The sequence below is a fragment of the Thermobia domestica genome, chromosome 3 (assembly GCF_964235325.1).
Source record: "Thermobia domestica chromosome 3, izTheDome1.hap1.1, whole genome shotgun sequence".
Lineage (NCBI taxonomy): Eukaryota > Metazoa > Arthropoda > Insecta > Zygentoma > Lepismatidae > Thermobia > Thermobia domestica.
The window spans coordinates 174,002,975-174,027,555 of record NC_137456.1 but is presented as its reverse complement, the minus strand read 5'-3'; the positions used below and the strand labels follow the sequence as shown (position 1 = coordinate 174,027,555).

The 24,581-nt window shown below is 36.4% G+C and overlaps 1 protein-coding gene across 2 annotated transcripts in view; it reads right to left on the bottom strand.

Annotated features, from left to right (window-relative positions):
* LOC145680867 (methyl farnesoate epoxidase-like) overlaps positions 1–24,377 on the bottom strand; it is a 203,328-nt gene extending 178,951 nt beyond the window's left edge. The window contains exon 1 of one of the 2 annotated variants that reach the window (XM_081752002.1): positions 24,252–24,377. The gene's annotated coding sequence lies outside the window, so the exon portion shown is untranslated. The remainder of the gene's footprint in view (positions 1–24,251) is intronic. The other variant, XM_081752003.1, reaches the window with a different exon arrangement.
* Between the last annotated feature and the right edge of the window lie 204 nt (positions 24,378–24,581).

Genomic DNA, 24,581 nt, shown 5'->3' with positions numbered 1-24,581 from the left:
GATAGCATCTTGAATAAATGGAAAGATTTTTTTGACGATTTGTTTAACACATAGCTAAAAACTAATGATCATGGAGAAAGTGAAATGCATGCAGCATAACCGTATATTCCGGAACCTAACCAGAAAGAAATAGAAATTGCTATTTACAAAATATATATATATATATATATATATATATATATATATATATATATATATATATATATATATATAATAATAATAATAATAATAATAATAATAAAACGCACATCTCCAGGTGTAGAAGAAATTCTGACTGACTTCATTTTAGCTGGAGGGGAACAACTGCAGAGCAAGATACACAAACTCATTCTCCTTATCTGGAACAAGAAGGAATTGCCGCAAGAGTGAAAAGAATCAACCATTGTTCCAGTTCAGAAGAAAAGGAACAAAACTGATTGTAATAATTATTGAGGCATTTCTCTTCTGTCAACATCCAATAAATCCTCTCAAACATTCTATTAGCAAGATTGACTCCATACGCAGACGAAATTATTGGAGATGATCCGTACGGATTTTTGTAAAATCGATCAACTATTGACCAGATATTTACCATTCGTCTATACTCTAAAAGAGATGAGAATACAATATCCTGCCACATCAATTACTGACTTTAGACTCGGGTAGGAAGGAAACATTATACAACATGCTTACAGAATTTGGAATACCGAAAAAGGTAGATCAATTAAGGGATGTCTAAATGAATCCCAAAGTAAGGTTCGAGTAGAGAAATTTTTGTTCACGAGTCTTCACGTTGAGAGTGGCTTGAAACAAGGAGATGCGTTGTAGCCATTATCATTTAACTTTGTTCTGGAGAAAACTATAAGGAAAATCAAAGACAGCAATCAGGTCCTACAGCTGAATTGTATTTACTAGGTTATGGCGTATTCTGATGATGTGAATTTAATACAGGATGGTAGAACAATAGAAAGGAAGACAATAGAACAATAGTCTTAATTAACGCTTGCAGGGATATGCACTTAAAAGTAAATGCAGAGAAAACTATATACATGGAAGTTTGTCGGGATCGTAATACTGCATTTTATGGATGCTTGAAAATACAAAATAATATTTACTTTCGACAAAGTGGATACTTTCAAAGGTTCATTCCCGTTGTGCCTACTTCCCGTTCTGCCTACAGACCCTCCAGCACTTTAAAGAAAATATTTTTAATTATCTTATCTCTAGGCAGAACGGTAATTCCCGTTGTGCCTACTTCCCGTTCTGCCTACTCTTTCCAGACGGGGAATTATGTGCAGGGAGGAATTTTTGTAGGGAATATTTCTTTAGTATTTCTAAAAGCTTCTGTAAAAACAACCACCACCTCTACAAGTTTCATCATACATGGAAAATTGGTTGACTCAGTTGCAAGAATGTTAGACATTGTATGTGAAACAAACATTAAAAAAAAAAAAAAAAAAAAAAAAAAAAGATCTAATATCAAGCAATTTCAGAACAAAATTTTATTTGGGTTTCCAGTAGTTTACCTCCAGCATGCTAAGACTTGCAGTACTAAAAAATGCCACAGTTCACATCCCCAAGACATGTCTGGCCAACTATTAAATAAACAACGCAAGAGGATGCATAAGGCGGCCTTTAAAAAGAGTGTTTGTCTCCATCATATCTCTTTCCTCGAATTGATTGATTCAGTTGCCAGTAACCCGTTTGACATTGTATCTGAAACGAACACGAAACAGACTTACTTCGGGCTAATATCAATTCATTTCACAACCGAATTTTAATCGGTTTTCCAGTAGTTTATCTCCAGCATACTAAGGCTTGCAGTACTAAAAAGTGCCACAATTCACATCCTCAAGACATGTTCGGCCATACATTAAACAAACAATGCAAGAGGATGCATAAGGCGGCCCTTTTGAAAAAAAAGAGCCTTTGTCTTTTACATCACTGCTCCTTCTTTGGCATTACCTTAACAGGTAATTTGTCTTCTAACACGATTCTATACTACATGCAATGTTACATATACTTATATTGTCAATGTAAATACTACATATCGTCAATGTTAATACCATATATCGTTAATATAGCCAATATATTTAAAACATCTCACCATCACTGTTCTAAATGCAAACAGTATGCAACTGCATCTGTGTAAGCCACCAAGTCTATTACATGTGATTCCAGACGTGCCTTCAATGATTTTATTTTTTGTTCAATTCGCTTATATTTCAGCTTTGGTTCCTTCGGCTTTTTTCCTACCTCCAACATCAGCATACAAGCTTCATTCTCACTCTGTTCTTGCTGCAACAGCTGTACAAATGTAAAAATATTTGGATGTTCTCTTGTCAGTTTTCTGTTTAATTTAGAGTGCCAGCCCTCTACAACATTATTTGTTCTTGTAGAACGGTAGAACACCGAGAAAACCAACGCACACGGTGTTTGTCCACCACAAAGCTCACCTGGCTCGAGCTGGGATCGAACCATGGACCCCATGCACCAGAGGTGAACGCTCTACCCCTGAGCCATTGCGGTCCCATTTTTTTCTTTTTTTACAATATAAGTACGACATATTGCGTGTAATACAGAATCATGTATAGAGGACAAAGCACCTGATCATATATAGAGGTGATGCCGGAAAAAGATCTGTGATGTAGAAGACAAAGGCTTTTTTTAGAAAAAGAAAAGAGACCGAATTATGCATCTTCTTGCATTGTTTGTTTAATATATTGCCAAATATATTTTGAGGATGTGAACTGTAGCACCTATTACGTACTGCGAGCCTTAGAATGTTGGAGATGAACTACTGGAAAACTGAATAAAATTTTGTTGTGAAATGACTTGATATTAGACCGAAATAAGTTTATTTTCTTGTAACTGAATCAATTAATTTTCCATTTCTCTGTAAGTATTAAAAAAACACATCTCTACTAAAGTAGACGTGAATAACGCTGCTAATAACAAAACTGTACCTAGTCATTTTTTCTGAGAAGAGCAAGTAAGATAACATTTAAAATATATGATGAAATTTAAAGGAATAGTTATTCTTCTTACAGAATCTATTAGAATTACTAAAGAAAAAATCCCTAGAAAAGATCCCTCCCTGCACAGAATTCCCCGTCTCGAAAGAGTAGGCAGAACGGGAAGTAGGCACAACGGGAATTACCGTTCTGCCTACAGATAAGATCATTAAAAATATTTTCTACAAAGTGCTGGAGGGCCTGTAGGCATAACGGGAAGTAGGCACAACGGGAAGACACCCTTTCAAATATCTAGGATCATTATCAACAAACCATAACCATAATCACTAAAAAAATTGATGTCAACTGAAAGCAGGGATTTCATGTTATTATTCAGTTAAAAACCTTTTGTTGTCGCGAATTCTGTTCAGGAACTTGTAGCTTAAAATATAAAACGATAATCATGTCTGTTGTACTGTATGGTTGCGAAACATGGTCACTGACTCTGAGGGAAAATCACATACTGAAAGTGTTTGAAAAGGAGATTCTTAGACCAATATTCGGACTCCAAGAGGAACGGGAATGGGGGAATGGCGGAAACTTCGTAACGAGAAAGAGCATAATTTATACCTTTACCAAACATTGTTAGGGTCATCAAGTCTAAGATTCTCAAATGGGCAGGTCATGTAGCCAGAATGGAAGAAATTAGAAACACTTTGAAGTTCTAATTGGAAATACAAATAGGAAAATGACCATTAGGAAGACCGAGGCGCAGATGGGAGGATAATATTATAATGGTTCTCGCAGAGATTGAAATTAAAGGACAGAAAGCAATGGAGACTTTTTGTAAACGCGGCACTGAATCTCCTGTGTCCATAGGCCATACAGCTATATTAGGGTGTTAATATATATTTAGCTTCATTTTATTTGACAGAAATGTTATTATAGGAACTAAAAAGTTTATCTCTAGTAGAGAGGATTTCGATTCGAGGTTACCACAAATTAGCTATTTACGTTAATACTAAAACAAATTTCGTGATTTTGATATAAAATGGCACCCATACTTCCTTTCAGTCACACACACACACACACACACACACACACACATATATATATATATATATATATATATATATATATATATATATATATATATATATATATATATATATATATATATATATATATAAAGTTTGTATGGGCGCCCTTTTAGCAGACTTGTCCACCGCCCTCATTAGTATCTCAGCACGGGAATAGTTCAATATCACATTCACAAAAGCTCTCTACTTATATCTATTCTTAAGCATCTGGTCCAGTTTCTACTTTGTATTCCCACTTCTGCAAGATCCTTCTTAATATTGTCTTCCCAACTGTACTTAGGTAATGCTAATGGTCTTTCTCCGACCGGGTTTCCAATTAAAATTTTTAGTGTTCCTGCGTTCCTCCATTCTGGCAACATGACCTTCTCACTTGATATTCTTAAACTTAATGGTAAGTGGTATAAATTATGCAGTATCCGCCAATTTTCATTCCTTTTTAAGTCCGAATATTCGCCTCATGACTTTACTTTCAAATAATTTCAGTGTTTTTCCCTTGGAGAAAGCTACGTTGTTTCACAACCATACAACACAACAAATATAATTATTTTTATTAATTTAAGGGTTAAATTCTTCTGTTGGGATCAACAATAATACAAATACCCTCCTTTCAGTAGATATTTAATTTCTTCGTGGATATGGTTTGTAAGTTAAGCTGATCCTAGATACATGAAAATGTCCGCTTTGTCGAAAGTATTAGCCTACTTAATACTTTAACATATCCAGAATTTCCAGTATTACGATTGCGGCGAATTTCCGTGTCTTTGGTTTCTTTCGCATTTCTCTCTAAACTCATGTTCTTGCAAGTGTTTAAAAAACTTCCGTATTTTTCCTATTGTATTCATATCATTCCATATCAGATTTATTATATAATCAGAATAAGCCTTAACCTTAATTGAAATTCAGGTCAAGGCCTGGTTATTATCCTTAATTTTTCTTATAACGTCTTCCAGAATAAAATCGAATGATGGCGGCAACAGATTTCCTTGTTTCAGGTCAATTTCGACGTGAAAGATCGTGGACATGTATTTCTTAGGACGTTAACTGCAATAGTCATTATTCGTAATGATATAAAAATACAGAAATTCAGCCGTCCCTTACTAACAACATTTGCAGACTCAAGATACTTCCAGTAGTATAAATAAGGGTCTGTATCCTTTTTTACGGAATTTTAGCAGATTTAACACATTATTATTATTATTATTATTATTATTATTATTATTATTATTATTATTATTAGTAGTAGTAGTAGTAGTAGTAGTAGTAGTAGTAGTAGTAGTAGTAGTAGTACTATACAGTTAGTATTTACAGATAAGTAGACTATGAGCAACACAACGTTAGAAAACATTTGAGATAGTTGGTGGAACAATTTTAAACATTGCAATCAAAATATGCAATGAAATACAGGTCCATATCAATTTAATGGAAACACTTCGGATCAGATTGACAACGTCAGCATAAGTCATAAAACGTAATGAGTGTTATTCAGTTTAAGATCTGGTTACTATTTTTAGTTTTTCTTATAGAATATACCAGCACAAAATCGAATGATAACCGCGACAAAACATCTCCTTGTTTTAGACCACTTTGGACGTGAAAGCTCGTGGACAAGCATTTCGCTATTAGGACCATATTTTGAGTTGATTTGATTTTAACATCCCTTTCAGTAGGTAGGCCATATGAGATGTGAACCTACTGATTAACGGGGAATCCGAACCACTTGAACTCCCGCTGGGAATCGAACCCGGGTCTCCCATACCAAAGGCGCGTTCGCTAACCGCTTAGCCATGGAGGAGCTCGACCTTACTTCGAGTTTTATTTAAATAGTATCTTAGATAATCTAACTAGCATTTTTGGTACATCATATTATGTAATAATGTACAAAATTATTTGCTGTAATTTTCAATATTCGTAATGAGGGATAAAAATTCAGAGCATTTAACTGTCCCGTTACGACAACGTTTGCAGACGCAATACACTTCAAGTAGTCTCCAATTGGGTCTTTCTTCTTTTTAGGGGATGTCGGATAGATTTAACGGGAAACTATTATTCGTGAAACGGATGAACTCTAGCAGAATCTCCCGTAGAGTTTCCATAACATATTACACTACATAGATGGATGGTGTCACGTTGGGAGGCAAAACCAATCACAATTAACCATCACTTTAGCACGAGATCAGTGATTTCACGAACATGCAACCATGGACTACTGATTGCTTGAAATGTGTTATATGATCGGATGAGTCATCGTTCACTTTATTTCAAACTACGTGTCTTGTTTATATGGGGTGGGCATCCACAGATTTGCAATGCCACCACCCAATCGTGAAACATGAGAGTAGCCTTGTGATCCTATTGGCCAAAATGTTCTGATTCTCAATGAATCCTTTCTTGACGCTTAGTGGCCGAGATTTTAAGGAACGATGTGCACCTTATAGTTCAATTGTTATTTCCGCGAATTGGCGTCATATTCAAGGCCGAAAATGTGCCCATTCACACAGATAGAGCTGTTGTGGCGTGGTTTGAGGAACACCGGAGTGAAGTTAAACACATCTTTTGTCCCACCTAATTTACGAACTTGAATATAATTGAATAACTACATAAGTCGGGGCAGATTTTCTCCTCCATCCCTCACATGGAACACTGCACGCGTAATGGTCTGATATTCCATTTGCTATCATTTATGACCTTTATGACGCCAGTGCTAAGTTGGACGAAAGATTGTCCTGCACTATATGAATCTAATGAGTTACACATTTTCAGGTGTTTCTATTAAATTTATAACGATATGTACGTTCATATACCTAGATCAGCGTTTCCCAACCGGTGTGCCGCGGCACACTGGTGTGCCGCGAATGGGTCGCTGGTGTGCCGCGAGGAAATCGAAACAAATTATTAATTTTATAGGAACCAAATTGCAAGACATAGGGGAAAATGTATATTTGTATTTCACATTATTATGAACCTCTACTATAAATCTACAATTTTAAGTTTCATACTGTGTTACTTTTCTGTACATTTTTAATGTTGAAAAACGTATTTATCATTGTCATGACCATTATTGCTTCTTTAATGTTGCAAACTATTTCGTAACTTGAAATTTTAACATATCATTCAATAAATTCAACATTTGTGTTTTCAAAGTATAGAAGATTTATTTATTTGTTCGTTATTTAGTGGTCTTCCTTTGTAGTTAAAGGTTAAATACAGTTTTCGAAAGAGAAAGTGGATTTTTAAAAACCCGAGTCCTATATTTCATTGCGATTGTTTTCTATTTTAAAATTAGAATGAAAAATAAGCATAATGATTTACCACGGGGAAAAATCAGTGATCGAGCTTTCTTCTTTGTAAGAAGGATATCAGTAATCACATAAAAATACCACTGTATTTTATAATTACATTAATAATAGTAATTATATATATATATATATATATATATATATATATATATATATATATATATATATATATATATATAATATGGGTGTGCCGCGAGAATTCAAGCTACACCTGTAGTGTGCCGCAAGTTGAAAAAGGTTGGGAAACGCTGACCTAGATACTATAGTATTTACCTCTATTATGTTAAGTTGATTCCAATTAGGGATGGCCAAAATTTTCCGGAATCCGGATTCCGGAAATTTTGTTTTCCGGAATCGGAAAATTTACTTTCCGGAATTCGAAAAAATTCCGGATTTCGGAAAAATTCCGGAATTCAGAAAAATTCCGGAATTCGGAAAAATTCCGGAATTCAGAAAAATTCCGGAATTCGAAAAAAATCCGGAATTCAGAAAAAATCCGGATTTCGGAAAAAAATCCGGAATTCGGAAAAATTCCGGATTTCGGAAAAATTCCGACATTCGGAAAAAATCCGGAATTTAGAAAAAATCGGAATTTTTCCGAGATCCGGAATTTTTCCGATTTTACTTTCCGGATTCCGGAAAGTAAAAATTCTGGAATTGGCCATCCTTAGCTAGTAACTGTTAAAACTGTACTGTATTAATTTCTTGTAGTTGGATATGTCTTTATCATTTACAGTACGTAGACAATTGCTACTGCAGTTATTTACTACTTTATGAGAAAGGTCGGTCTTATTTTCACACACAAAATAGTCGCCGGTTTGTCTCAAACATTATCGCGTTCCCACCTGCAGCTGCTCCAAAGCACTGCAAACTACTTTTTAATCAGGCGAAAGGCAGTGAAGGAAAAGAAATCTCAACAAATATTCTAATAACATTCGCTTATTGTCAACATACCTACAGTGAGCGCAGAAAGTGTTCGTACACCGTGCATACTTTATATTGAAAACAGTTAGCATGAGAACGGGAGGTGGAATATATATATATAACCAGAATTAAGATTACACATTCATACATTTTATTTCTATATACAAGAGAAAGGCCAAACAAAGACAGTCACTGTTTTGTTCAGAAGAAAAGAGAGAATTCCTTTTTTGTAAACGCAAAAAGTCACCGTACACTTATGATTGAATTAATGCTTATAAAGTATATTACGTAATTTAATATTTTGTGGGATTACCCTGTGCGTTAATGATTGTCTGTAGTCTTCGTGGCATTGATTTCACCTGTAGTAGTTCGTAGTTCTGTAGCTTCGGGACTGATTATGTCCCATTCTTCTTGAATAGTTTTTCTTAGGCCTTCTTTAGTAGACAAGCTGTGCCTTCTGATTCTTGTCTCCAGAACAGATCATAGATGTTCTATGGGGTTCATGTCTGGGGATTGGGGAATTGTGCGAAGCTGTTTCAAGGTATTATAGAGTCACGTCCGAGAAGTTGGCCCCCCCCATTGAAGCACTAATGATCTCTTCTAGTGCAATCGTTAGTGCTTCGTTAGTGCTTCTTAGAAAACCAACTCCCAACATTAGTGCTTCAATAGTTTGGACGCTAGAAGCAAAAAACTTTGGGGGGGGCCAACTTCACGTTAGCCCCCCCCAGAAAGCACTAACGATTAAACCTAGTGGAATCGTTAGTGCATCGTTAGTGCTTCCAGAAAACACGAATAGTTTCGTTAGTGCTTCACAATTAGTGTGGCTATAGCCAGTTATATGTCACGAAATTCCCATAAGGAATACATGGGGAATTTTTAATTGGCTCAAATTCCCAACAAATTCAAAAGCGCTAATGACCTCTTCTAGTGCAATCGTTAGTGCTTCGTTAGTGCTTCTTAGAAAACCAACTCCCAACATTAGTGCTTCAATAGTTTGGACGCTAGAAGCAAAAAACTTTGGGGGGGGCCAACTTCACGTTAGCCCCCCCCAGAAAGCACTAACGATTAAACCTAGTGGAATCGTTAGTGCATCGTTAGTGCTTCCAGAAAACACGAATAGTTTCGTTAGTGCTTCACAATTAGTGTGGCTATAGCCAGTTATATGTCACGAAATTCCCATAAGGAATACATGGGGAATTTTTAATTGGCTCAAATTCCCAACAAATTCAAAAGCGCTAATGACCTCTTCTAGTGCAATCGTTAGTGCTTCGTTAGTGCTTCTTAGAAAACCAACTCCCAACATTAGTGCTTCAATAGTTTGGACGCTAGAAGCAAAAAACTTTGGGGGGGGGCAACTTCACGTTAGCCCCCCCCAGAAAGCACTAACGATTAAACCTAGTGGAATCGTTAGTGCATCGTTAGTGCTTCCAGAAAACACGAATAGTTTCGTTAGTGCTTCACAATTAGTGTGGCTATAGCCAGTTATATGTCACGAAATTCCCATAATGAATACATGGGGAATTTTTAATTGGCTCAAATTCCCAACAAATTCAAAAGCGCTAATGACCTCTTCTAGTGCAATCGTTAGTGCTTCGTTAGTGCTTCTTAGAACACCAACTCCCAACATTAGTGCTTCAAAAGTTTGGACGCTAGAAGCAAAAAACTTTGGGGGGGGCAACTTCACGTTAGCCCCCCCAAGAAAGCACTAACGATTAAACCTAGTGCAATCGTTAGTGCATCGTTAGTGCTTCCAGAAAACACGAATAGTTTCGTTAGTGCTTCACAACTAGTGTGGTTATGGCCAGTTATATGTCACGAAACTCCCATAACGAATACATGGGGAATTTTTAACTGGCTCTAATTCCCGCCAAATTCAAAAGCGCTAATGATCTCTTCTAGTGCAATCGTTAGTGCTTCTTAGAACACCAACTCCCAACATTAGTGCTTCAATAGTTTGGACGCTGGAAACAAAAAAACTTCTTATTTTGTCAGTTATTTGTCATAAGGAATACATGGGAATTTTTAATTGGCTCAAATTCCCGCCAAATTCAAAAGCGCTAATGATCTCTTTTAGTGCAATCGTTAGTTCTTCGTTAGTGCTTCTTAGAATACCAACCCCAACCATAGTGCTTCAATAGTTTGGACGCTAGAAGCAAAAAACTTTGTAGGGCCAACTTCACGTTAGCCCCCCCCCCCCCCGAAAGCGCTAACGATTAAACCTAGTGCAATCGTTAGTGCATCGTTTGTGCTTCCAGAAAACACTAATAGTTTCGTTAGTGCTTCACAACTAGTGTGGTTATGGCCATTTATATGTCATGAAATTCCCTTAAAGAATACATGGGGAATTTTTAATTGGCTCAAATTCCCGCCAAATTCATAAGCGCTAATGATCTCTTCTAGTGCAATCGTTAGTGCTTCTTAGAACACCAACTCCCAACATTAGTGCTTCAATAGTTTGGACGCTGGAAACAAAAAAACTTCTTATTTTGTCAGTTATTTGTCATAAGGAATACATGGGAATTTTTAATTGGCTCAAATTCCCGCCAAATTCAAAAGCGCTAATAATCTCTTTTAGTGCAATCGTTAGTTCTTCGTTAGTGCTTCTTAGAATACCAACCCCAACATTAGTGCTTCAATAGTTTGGACGCTAGAAGGAAAAAACTTTGGAGGGCCAACTTCACGTTAGCCCCCCCCCGAAAGCACTAACGATTAAACCTAGTGCAATCGTTAGTGCATCGTTAGTGTTTCCAGAAAACACGAATAGTTTCGTTAGTGCTTCACAACTAGTGGGGTTATGGCCAGTTATATGTCATGAAATTACCATAAAGAATACATGGGGAATTTTTAATTGGCTCAAATTCCCGCCAAATTCATAAGCGCTAATGATCTCTTCTAGTGCAATCGTTAATGCTTCTTAGAATACCAACCCGAACATTAGTGCTTCAATAATTTGGACGCTAGAAGCAAAAAACTTTGGGGGGGAGCAACTTTACGTTAGCCCCGCCCCCCAGAAAGCACTAACGATTAAAGCTAGTGCAATCGTTAGTGCTTCCAGAAAACACGAATAGTTTTGTTAGTGCTTCACAACTAGTGTGGTTATGGCCAATTATATGTCACGAAATTCCCATAAAGAATACATAGGAAATTTTCAATTGGCTCAAATTCCCGCCAAATTTAAAAGCGCTAATGATATCTTCTAGTGCAATCGTTAGTGCTTTGTTAGTGCTTCTTAGAACACCAACCTTCAACATTAGTGCTTCAATAGTTTGGACGCTAGAAGCAAAAAACTTCTTACTGTGTCAGTGTCAGTTATTTGTCATAAGGAATACATGGGGAATTTTAATTGGTTCAAATTCCCGCTAAATTCAAAAGCACTAATAATCTCTTCTAGTGCAATCGTTAGTGCTTCGTTAGTGCTTCTTACAACACCAATCCCAACATTAGTTCTTCAATAGTTTGGACGCTGGAAGCAAAGAAACTTTGGGGGGCCAACTTCACGTTAACCCCCCCGAGAGAGAACTAACGATTAAACCTAGTGCAATCGTCAGTGCATTGTTAGTGCTTTCAGAAAACACGAATAGTTTCGTTAGTGCTTCACAACTAGTATAGCTATGGCCAGTTATATGTCACGAAACTCCCATAAGGAATACATGGGGAATTTTTAATTGGCTCAAATTCCCGCCAAATTCAAGATCGCTAATGATCTTTTCTAGTGCAATCGTTAGTGCTTCATTAGTGCTTCTTAAAACACCAATTCCCAACATAAGTGCTTGCATAGTTTGAACGCTAGGAGCAAAAAAGTTTGGGGGGCAACTTCACGTTAGCCCCCCCAGAAAGCACTAACGATTAAAGCTAGTCTAATCGTTAGTGTATCGTTAGTGTTTCTAGAAAACACGAATAGTTTCGTTAGTGCTTCACAATTAGTTTGGCTATGGCCAATTACTTATCACGAAAACCCTGTAACAAATATATTGGGAATTTTTCGTTTTTTGAAATCCAGACCAAATTCAAAAGCACTAATGATTTCTTCTAGTGGAATCGTTAGTGCTTCCTTGAGCACTAACTCAAAACATTAGTGCTGCAATAGTTTGGAGGCTAGAAGCAAGAATCTTTAAAAGGACAAACGTCAAGTTAGCCCCCTAGAAAGCACTAAGAATGAAACCTAGTGCAATTGATAGTATATTGTAAAGATTTTTATATTATGATAAAAACACATGTTAATATAACACGTGGTATTGATTGTAAATAGCGTAGCAGATAAGAATTTGACATGAAAGATACTGCAATATTGGAATGGAAAAATATTGCAATATTGTTAGTGCTTCTACAAAACACTAATAGTTTCGTTAGTGCCTTACTATTAGTATATATATGGCAAAATGTATGTGACGAAGCTCACGTAAGGAAAACATTGGGAATATTTCTTTGAGTCAAACTTCCGACAAATTTAAAAGCACTAATGATCTCTTCTAGTGCAATCGTTAATACTTCTTAGAGCAGCAAATCCGAACGTTAATGCTTCAATAGTTTGGATGCTAAGAAGAAAAAAAAATTAAGAGGGCTAACTTCACGTTAGTTCCCCAGAAAGCACAAACGGCAAAATCTAGTGCAATCGATAGTGCATCGTTAGAACTCGTAGAAAACAATAGTAGTTTTCTTTATTTTTCTCTATTAGTTCGGTTTTGGGAGATGAATTTTATTGTTTCTAATTTTTTCCTATGAAAAATGTAATCTTTTTTCCTTTTTTATTGGTTCATATATAAACAGTCATTTTATTATTTTTTTTCTGCATTGTTTTACGATACTACAAAAATTAATTACAATCCTTTGCTAATTTTAGTATCTTGAATTCTGTTTGTTGAGTATGTAAAATGGTGTATGCCGGTTTTGGAACGCAACGTTAATTGATCTTTTACAATAGTGTTATTTATTTTTGAAATTTAGGCTTCATGATTCAAAGTTATATACGAAGATGAAAATGCTAAGAAGACTGTAACTAAAAACAAGGTAAGTGTCTTTACAGTTAATTAATGTGGAGTATTTAATTAATGTGAAGTAACTATTAAACTTCTGCATAAAAATTCTTGAACAATTCTAATAAAGAGATTCCTGTTGTCACAGTTTAGTTTTCCTGAAATCATGGAAACTACATGGAATTTATAGTACATTACCAAAGAAATATTAAACTTGGAATTCTCATAGAAAAGAGGATGTAAAACGGAGTCTTGTAGAAAGGGAACTATTAATAATGATCTGCTATAATAATAAATTTGAATATAGTTCTTTAGTTAATGAAGAATGTGTTCGATATACTTAGTAAGAATTGTACTGAGGACAAGAGGGCATCTACCTGAAAATATATAAATCCTTTACAACATTTAATTAAATCGCGAGGTGGTAGAAAGATTTAGATACTGATTTCATTCTCATAGTAAGGGGCGAAAGACACTATCCTGCAAAAACAGTTGTGTATTTTTCAAGTGAAAGTTGTGTATTTAGTGTATTCCTTAAACTTCAGATCCCGGCACGAATAAGCAATTGAAAGAATTACTTGCAGACCCGACTATGCTATAGAAGTATGAAAGAATAACGTTAGACCCCTATGTTACTGACGGTATAAAGCAGTGGTCCGCAAACGGTGTGCCGCGGTACACCGGAGTGTCAGCACAAGGTGAATGGTGCAAAGCGAATTTTTCATAATTATATTGTGTAAAAAAAAATATTTCATTACTGTGTAAAGTATGAATAAAATTACTTATTTTAATAGTAGGTCTAATAGAAAAGTGTATTTTGTTATATTTTTACACTCCGTCTACAGTGAACTAAAGTTCATAAATTTTTGCTTCTAGCGTCCAAACTATTGAAGCACTAATGTTGGGAGTTGGTTATCTAAGAAGCACTAACGAAGCACTAACGATTGCACTGGAAGAGGTCATTAGCGCTTTTGAATTTGTTGGGAATTTGAGCCAATTAAAAATTCCCCATGTATTCCTTATGGGAATTTCGTGACATATAACTGGCTATAGCCACACTAATTGTGAAGCACTAACGAAACTATTCGTGTTTTCTGGAAGCACTAACGATGCACTAACGATTCCACTAGGTTTAATCGTTAGTGCTTTCTGGGGGGGGGCTAACGTGAAGTTGGCCCCCCCCCAAAGTTTTTTGCTTCTAGCGTCCAAACTATTGAAGCACTAATGTTGGGAGTTGGTTTTCTAAGAAGCACTAACGAAGCACTAACGATTGCACTAGAAGAGGTCATTAGCGCTTTTGAATTTGTTGGGAATTTGAGCCAATTAAAAATTCCCCGTGTATTCCTTATGGGAATTTCGTGACATATAACTGGCTATAGCCACACTAATTGTGAAGCACTAACGAAACTATTCGTGTTTTCTGGAAGCACTAACGATGCACTAACGATTCCACTAGGTTTAATCCTTAGTGCTTTCTGGGGGGGGCTAACGTGAAGTTGGCCCCCCCCAAAGTTTTTTGCTTCTAGCGTCCAAACTATTGAAGCACTAATGTTGGGAGTTGGTTTTCTAAGAAGCACTAACGAAGCACTAACGATTGCACTAGAAGAGGTCATTAGCGCTTTTGAATTTGTTGGGAATTTGAGCCAATTAAAAATTCCCCGTGTATTCCTTATGGGAATTTCGTGACATATAACTGGCTATAGCCACACTAATTGTGAAGCACTAACGAAACTATTCAAGTTTTCTGGAAGCACTAACGATGCACTAACGATTCCACTAGGTTTAATCGTTAGTGCTTTCTGGGGGGGGCTAACGTGAAGTTGGCCCCCCCCAAAGTTTTTTGCTTCTAGCGTCCAAACTATTGAAGCACTAATGTTGGGAGTTGGTTTTCTAAGAAGCACTAACGAAGCACTAACGATTGCACTAGAAGAGGTCATTAGCGCTTTTGAATTTGTTGGGAATTTGAGCCAATTAAAAATTCCCCGTGTATTCCTTATGGGAATTTCGTGACATATAACTGGCTATAGCCACACTAATTGTGAAGCACTAACGAAACTATTCAAGTTTTCTGGAAGCACTAACGATGCACTAACGATTCCACTAGGTTTAATCGTTAGTGCTTTCTGGGGGGGGCTAACGTGAAGTTGGCCCCCCCCAAAGTTTTTTGCTTCTAGCGTCCAAACTATTGAAGCACTAATGTTGGGAGTTGATTTTCTAAGAAGCACTAACGAAGCACTAACGATTGCACTAGAAGAGATCATTAGTGCTTCAATGGGGGGGGCCAACTTCTCGGACGTTATAGAGTCAGGGGCGGATCCAGAGGGGGGCGATCGGGGCGATCTCTTATTTTATATATAAATAAACCCATCCATAACAAGTTTGGAGCTCTTAAAAGTAGCAGTATTACCGCCGACCGCCCCCCCCCAGAAGTCCGTCCTGGATCCGCCCCTGGCAAACCTTGCAGACAGGCCTCGTTCAACAGTACAAACAATAATTGAAATGTATAATGTTTCTATCACTGTGCGAAACCATAAAAAGATAATAAAAAAATAATAATAATAAAAAAAGAACTGGAAGACCAAGTGTTGAGTGAACAAGTTAAACGTTACATTATTTGGGAAAGAAAAAAGGTTCCAAAAAGTAGTGCTGTGCAATTGGCAACGGATCTGGAAACACGCGGTGTTAAAGTATCAGCCAGTACAGTGCGGAATATTTGCAGGGTATCATGGTCGGATAGCCAGGAAAATGTTCTGGGTGAACAAGACAAATCGTATAAAGAGACTAAAGTTTGAAAAAGAGTATAAAGATAAGGGATCACGCTTCTTTCTGGAATAGGGTCATATTTTCGGACGAAAGTAAATTTAATTTTATCGAGTCCAATGGGAGGCGTATGGTATGGCGCAAGGTGAATACAGAGATGAATCCTCAAAATCTCGTCCCTAAAGTAAGACACGGAGGAGGGTCCGTGCTCGTCTGGGGTTGTATGAGTGCCTCAGGAGTGGGTCGTCTCCACCTTATCGATGGAGTGATGATCCACAAAGTGTATATTAACATATTAAAGGAATATCTCCATACTAGTGCGCAGAAGATGGTTCTTGAAAACAATTTATTGTTCAGCAAGACAACGACTCCAAACATACAACGGAAAATACTCGATTGTGGCTACTCTATACAGGGGAGGATCCAGGACGGACTTCTGGGGAAGGGGCGGTCGGCAGTAATACTGCTACTTTTAAGAGCTCCAAACTTGTTATGGATGGGTTTATTTATATATAAAATAAGAAAGTTTTCTTTTGTGGGGGGGGGGGCGATGGCCCCGATCGCCCCCCTCTGGATCTGCCCCTGAGGTTTGCTATCTTTCTCAAAGACTTACCCTTCTTATGCACTTTAATAATTACTTTTCTTGTCTCCTCATTTGTTTCTGTTCGGTTGCTTCCCATTTCGACAGCCCACCGTGCAGTTTTTTCACTCCTATTCACAACTAAACTTATTCTGTTACTCGTCATGCTATACAGAGGTGTATACTCAGGTGAATACTAGTGAACCCCAGTTGTGGTATCTTTGTTTCGTATTCGTACGTCAGGTGTACGATCACTTTTTGCGTCTACTCTATACACTTTCTACGGAATTTATTTACTTTCTGACCATTAAACTTGTCTTTGTGGTTCTTTATTGATATATTCATAAAGCTTAGTTTTCATTATTCATACTGTATGTGTTATTACACTTCTTAAATTTTCTGTTTCTTTTTCGCAGGCATTCTCGTTTCAATAGCATAGGTGTACGAACACTTTCTGCGCTCACTGTATGTACAGTAAATACAAATTTATAATTTTTGACTTTACGAAGTATACAATGTAATTGTTCAATAATTAACATAAGCAGGCATTCATTAATTTATATTAATATAATAGTTAACAAAACTAATAAGCGGGTGATTGATGACTCAGTCGTAGAGTTTTCATCTATGGTATTCTAACCCAGGACATGTAGGTTTTCGATGGCTAATTTTGTGTTCGAAAATTTTCCCGGTGGTACTCTTGGTTCCCTTTCTTATATTTGTTCCATCATCACTCATTAACGAATTTAGTTTATCAAAACTCTATAGCCATATATTCATTCTGTCCGTCAGTGAAACAAACAGTCTCAAGAACTATCTGATGGATTACCAATCAATTTTGGCCATGATGTACAGAGTCAATAGTTAAGAATCGAGTTCCCTGATGAATGTAATATTCAAACCGGAAGCGGTACAAATCAACCATTTCCGGTTTTAACGTTAATCATTATATAGTAAATATGGTAATAGATAGCGAGAAGCGGTTTCCAGTAATCGACATATATAACATTCATGTAGATAGAATGTTACCCAGATTGTGCATCTGCTGAAAATAATGAGCTTAGGTATTTAGAGAGCATTTTCCGCTTTAGAAAATGTGTGCTTGGTAAAGAATGTAGAGAATTAGCTGAGTCAGGCACGTAGCTAGAATATGGTAATAGGAAGGGGGGGGGGTCTGTCACGAAATACTGTGATTATTTACCAGGGGCTCAATCATTCTAAAGTATTTTATTGGCAACATATATTGGTTCGTTTAGCCAAGATTTCTAATGGGGGCATGATATGAAATACTGTGGTTACACACCAGAGGCTCGATCAATCTAAATATTTTACTGACAACCAGTGGTGTAATGCTGGCATTTTTTGTAGGTATACGCTTGATCGCTTTCAAAAGTATAGCGTATACGTAAGACTACTTGCCGTATACGCACCTAATATATTCTTATTCTTTCGTATATTTAAGGTGAGTATACGCTGGACTATAAAAGTTTTAGGTGGGTATACGCCGTATACTCCCGTATACGCCCCATTACATCCCTGCTGACAACATACCCATATTGATTGGTTAGGACAATAAAATGAGGATATATTAGTAAGTATTTTAATAAGAAGCTATGAAGAAATCTCGAGTAAAAGAATATAAAAAAAGTATTGAAAAAGATATCGTTTTCCGAGGTCATTCGAACGGTGTCGAGAATTTTGCGTCTGGGAAATTTGCGTCCTACCTCAAGAACAGGGAAAATTGCGCCTGCGATGTACCTCCACCGGGAAGTTTGAGCCCTGCGAAATAAAAGAACCTATTGGAGCTTACGCATTTCCTCGGAGGCGCTGACATTACAGCATAGACAATCCTCCCCCCACAACCATGCCATTTGTGATTTATTTTCATTGTGGCTATATAAGGGGAGAATAAACTTCAATATAAGCCAAAAGAACACAACGGATCAACGCAATCACTGCTTCTTCCAGAGATAATTTTGGGGGAACACTGGCCTCCCCAGAGCTCTCAGAGTGCCCCCTCGGAGGAGACCAAAATAATACGTCTATAATATAATAATAAATAGAATAGTACCAGCAGTGACCCCCCTCCGGAATACTAAATGTGCCCCCCGGAACATTTTTCCTGAAAGAACGACTGAACGCAATTGTGTGTTTAAAGTGTAATTCCAGCAAGTAAACACACTGTACATAGTTTTCTTGATAATATTACTGAACTGATTTTACATTCACTTTACATTTTCTTTTCTATATTTTGTGTCCTGAAAAGCCAAACAACTCGCAAGGATTGTGAACAGAGATATCTGGGTAGAGCCAAACAACCTTTTGTAGATTAAATTATACTCTTTGATTATATTAATAAATAATTATATATCAGTCATTTATACGTTTATTGTAAATTTTGTAGTATAATGAAAAATTGTATTTGAATGGATTGCCCTTTAGTGAACTAAAATTGTATTTTTTTTCATTTGTTCGGAATATTATAACGGATGGAGTAACTCACTGAGACGATGAGAGGCAAGCCTAGTTCAAGTGCGAGTGGAAGTTACTTTACACAATACAATAATAAGTTGAATTGTAGGGCGCTAACATCCCAGTGCAAATATATAGCCGGCGCATTTTCCCCTCTTTTTGGGGTAGGGCGCAAACATCCCAGTGCAAATATATTGCGAGCGCATTTTTTCCTATTTTTGTGGTAGGGCGCAAATTTCCTGGGCGCAAAATTCTCGCATTCAAGGAAAATATAATGTCCGTAAAGTTGGCAAGCCACTTATGTCAGACTCCAATTTCGACTTTAAACGTCGCTAGTGCTACGTTAGTGTTCGATAGTGACGCAAATCGTTAGTACTCCAACTGCATGCCAACACGCCCACTTCTAAGAATCATCTCAAAAATGAGGTTAACCGTTAGAGCAAGTAAGTGCTCATTAGTGCCATTAACATTAACGTTAAAGCCTCCATCGTACGGCCCTTTGAGTAATAATGACACCACGTTTTTTGCTAGTCTCAATACGTCCCTATATTCTCGCGAACATTCTGACGTGCCCAAGTTAGTTACTTTTTTTTTAAGACTATTGTTTATCTGTTATTGTTTATTGTTTATTGCTAGTCTGCAGAGTAGTCCTTACATTAATATGCCATTGTCCTTGATAATCATTGCGTATTTACAAGCAATTTGTTATTACTGTTAGAAGATATCAAAAAACAACAGATAAAATCTACTACTTAACGGTTCATATTTTTCTTTTAGAGTACATAAACGATTAATATTATTATTATTATTATTATTATTATTATTATTAATAATAATAATAATAATAATAATAGGTCTAATAATAATAATAATAATAATAATAATAATAATAATAATAATAAGACTATTCCAGCATAAAAGTTATCAATTGCATCACACTGGCAACAAGCGACGCATATTTTAACTTCATAAAAAATCGTTTCTCACGATTTTCTGGAAAACTACGTATGATAACATCTTCATTATGTCAAGTTGTTTATCTCAGTGTGATATATGTCTTACCTCTGGACAATATCACAGTAAAACAAAAATTAAATATTAGGAGTACATCGTACTTTTGGACTACATCTCATTAACCATGGGAAGATTGAGTAGTGTATACTTTAGGATGTAAGTTTCAGCTTAACTTGCATCATACATTCTTAGGATTACAAAAAGGAAAAATAATTTTTCGAATTCCGGAATTTTTCCGAATTCCGGATTTTTTCTGAATTCCGGATTTTTTCGAAATCCGGAATTTTTCCAAATTCCGGAATTTTTCCGAATTCCGGAATTTTTCCGAATTCCGGAATTTTTCCGAATTCCGGAATTTTCCGATTTTACTTTCCGGATTCCGGAAAGTAAAAATTCCGGAATTGGCCATCCCTAATTCCAATGAAATGCCCTATTTCATGTCTGCTTAAAAACTCACCTCAGCAACATAATAGCGATAACTAAGACCACGTGTCTAACGTCATTAGATTTGTACACATCCAAAAAACAGATTACGGTACCCAGGAAGCAGTACATCGTAGAACAGAGTCATATGAAGGCGCACTGTGGAGAACACGCAATTAAGAGTGAGTTTTTTTTTTATGAATTCAAACTGAGGCATTCTGCATAGCAAGCAAGAAAATATTAGCCGTAAATATGGATCAGGAATAGGTCATGCATGCAACATTGAATTGTCAAATTTAGTTCCGGCTATACAGAATTACAAAATGAGCCCCATGGATGTCGACCAACATCATGTTTGGATGAGTTTCTCAGGAATACCGTTGAAGCAGACGATCGACAAGATCTTCGTGTTATTGATGACAAGTTAGGCATATACTATACCATTGTTGTTCAACGCCTCCGTAAGGTGAAGATGTTGATCCATGAGTTTGTACCAGTCAAAAGATGGTGTCTCGAGATGTACAGTTATCTGAGTGTAAGAAATACCAGTGAAGTTTTCGTGTATCGGATGTCGCTTCAGATGAAAATGAATCTGCTGTGAAGTCGCAAACTTCCAGGAGAATGGTTCGATTGTGATGAATGTCCAATACGATTTCAAACGAAGCTCGTGTTGTAGTTGCTTGTATTGTGATATATGGTAAGATTCATTCATAATATTTTTTTTCGATTAGGTGAAACCACCAAAGGCAGGTCGTGGATATCCATCTTCATGAAATGCACTTTAAACTTGTCAACAAGAATCCAGCAATGGCCAACAATCATAATGTTTTCATGTTGCTGGACAATACTCGTCTACATGTCATGCAAAGGATTGTGCAGTTGCAATATGAAACCTTTTTCCACCCACTGTATCTCTCCACTTACTACAACCTCTTTAGGCATCTGGAACATTTTTTAGATGGAAAAACTTTGCCGATGATCGTAGGTGCACCACGTGGTAGAAACCTTTCTCGCATCGCAGATTCCAGATTTCTTTCGCAATAGAATGCTTTCTTTAGCTGAGTGATAACAGAATTATGTGGTTTAGATCCTTACTACTATGGTCAAATATTGTAGTTTTCAATATTTTAAACTTTAGAAATGGCACACTTGGGAGGATATTATATTTGCATCAACGTAATATTATTCACAACTTGATATACAACAAATATTTAGTGAACTGTGTACACAACAATATACTTAATTTTCTTCTACCGAACTGTCATTATGTGAATATATATTGACTAGCCAAAACATTGAACACACCTTATTTTTTTTAACGAAGTCATTGGGCTAACGTAAATGTCACGGGGCTCAAGAGAATCGCTCCCCAGATAGTGGCATATATTTCGCTTGGCCAGTCATTATGCTTATGGTTGAAAGTTGAAAGCCGGTAATATGTCAGAGTTTTATAGGGCTCAGATTGTGAAGGCCGGATGGCTGGAAACGAGCATATCTAAAACAACACTACTTGTCCAGTGTTCATAAACTGCCATGATTACTGTTTTCCAAAAGTAGGAAAAAGACGGAGAAACCAGGACCAAACGACACTGTATAGGATGGTCACACTTCATTTAAATTGTTAGACGTCGTAAAGTGTTAAAGTAGGTACAACTGGATAGGGCACAACTTGTGGCACTTTAAGAGTGGAGAAAGCACAAGTGAGTTTGAGCACACGCTGTTAGACTCGTTCCTCGATAGCCGACATTCTAAACCTATATCAATGCTAATTGCATGTCATCCTTAATTAAGACTGGAATGAGCACGTGTGTGTTTGGAGATGGTGACCACTATTTAGATCATCTTTAGTAGTCTTGCATACAAAGAAAATCTGTATATGTCTAGCTTTTCACAATGTACTCATTCGTATTTAAAATAACACAGAAGCTATTTTTCACTGAAGTGTGTATACATTTTTTAAAATCACCTACATTCAAGGAAGATTAAATTCTAAACCTTGGGCACTGAAGTAGTTACGAAACTTGATATTTCGTAAAGTTATAACTTATAAAGCTTATAATACAAGTTACATTTTTGTAATGACAATAATTTGTTGGCAGGTTATTTTATGCTGTGCGATGTGAATAATTTAACATTTCGTCTTTCCTCAGTAAGAGCTGGTGACCAATATTCACACATACATAGTACAATTGGAAGTTATCCTTTTATTGAGTGTTTCTGCTAATTTATTTTATAAAAGTCACGGCTTTAAAAGTTTTTTGTAGGTAAGTAGAAGCTTTTATTTCGTTTAATTTGTCTATTTCATTTATAATTTTATTCTTATATGTGATTATTCCGCTTAAATATTTCCACTTTACCTTCAATTCATTCTTTTAACTTGTCATAATAATATTACTTATTTTGTTTTCATGCAACTACAACCTGTCAGTTACAGCTATTTTGTAACTGAAGCTCACTCGACTCGAGGGAATCAGAGAATGAGGTTCGCAATCCTCATTGAAGCTCGCACTAGTTCAATCTAAGGGTCATTAACCTCACAATGAAATTCGCACTCCCTGTGGACACCCCTCACACAAACCTCATTAGGATTCTGGTTCAGTCGGATTCGAATTTAGGCTCGTTATCCACTTATTGGAGTCTTTCCTATAGAGCTCATTCATTGAGCTCGAGTTTCGAGCTCGCGAGTTTCGATATCTTAATAGTACGTTCTCTAATATACAGTGTATCTATAAAACTACTATCATTCTTTGAATTTGCAGTACGTCGCTTTGGATAATCGTATTTAAATAAAATTGGCACATCTAAAAAAAAAGGTTTTGTCCATGTCAACAATGCACAACAATGCCAATAATGGGCGAGATTAAACACAGAGAAAGTAAATTCACTCATGTTTGCTTTGTGATTAGTCGATATTGGTTTACTTTTGGATATTCGGCAGGCATTTAATGTTTTTGCTGCAAGTCACTTGGGAAGCTTTGATGTTTCTGTACTGTTACGCCGTAATGTGTTAACGTAAATTTATGTGCATTCGTTGTGTTGTATTGTTCTTAAAGAATAAGTTGTAAGGAGTTATGGTGAACCCCCTAAGAACGAAGTTGGTATTCTTTGAAATATCACAGCACGCTGAGCTGGTGCAGGTTATGCGTGTTTTAGGCGAATTTTTCAACATCAGGCTCCTACACCACGTTAATTTTGAACTGATACAGTGTTTTGTGGATCGTGGCTGCATATGTCATCAGTGCTGCCATCCAGTCCATTTCATCAGGTATGTTGGAGCTTATGTGGCGTAAATGGGAATATCGTCTTGATGTCTGCATCGCCACTCGTGAGGCTCACATTCAATGTCTATGAGGTATAGTTAAAAATATTTGAGTTTTTTTCTAAAATGTGACCAATTTCATTTAAATACGATTATCTAAAGCGACGTAATACCACTTTGAAGTATGATAGTATTTTTTATGGACATGCTGTACATTCCCTTTCATCTGATTTATCTACAATACCTGCAATATACTCCCATTATATCGTACAGGTGATGACTTCAGGGGATGATGGTCCAAAGTCATCCCCGGAGCAACAATATCTTTACCCAGGGCTATATTTCTGATCGTTTTCAATGTGAATGAATAGTATTGTTCCAGTACTACTTCCGATTGCCTTTGTAATGAATATCCTCCTTAAGAAATCTTAAATCATTACTATCTTACACTGATCTATTACATGCAATCAAGTTTAAATTATCCCCATATTCTTAAAGATAATACAAAATAACTTACCCAATTTAAGAGAAGAGTAATTTCTATGTCGACTGAGTCAACAACATAAAAAGATTTGTTGATGAATGTAAGTAGTTATTTCAGAAACAGGGTTATCTTTATTAACATTGTGGAAGTCTCGTTTTGTTTACAGTAACTGACCTTTTCTGTTATCATCTTTGTTACTTAATTTCATCATTAAAAAAAGAAACAAAAAAGAATATTTCTTTTTCTGTCTTTCTTTCTTCTTGCTAATGCAATAAGTAGTTGTGGCTTCGCAGGCTTTCATAGGCATTTCACAAGAAAGCATATAAATATTGTAATTATCTTACATTTTCAGCAGCTGTGTTG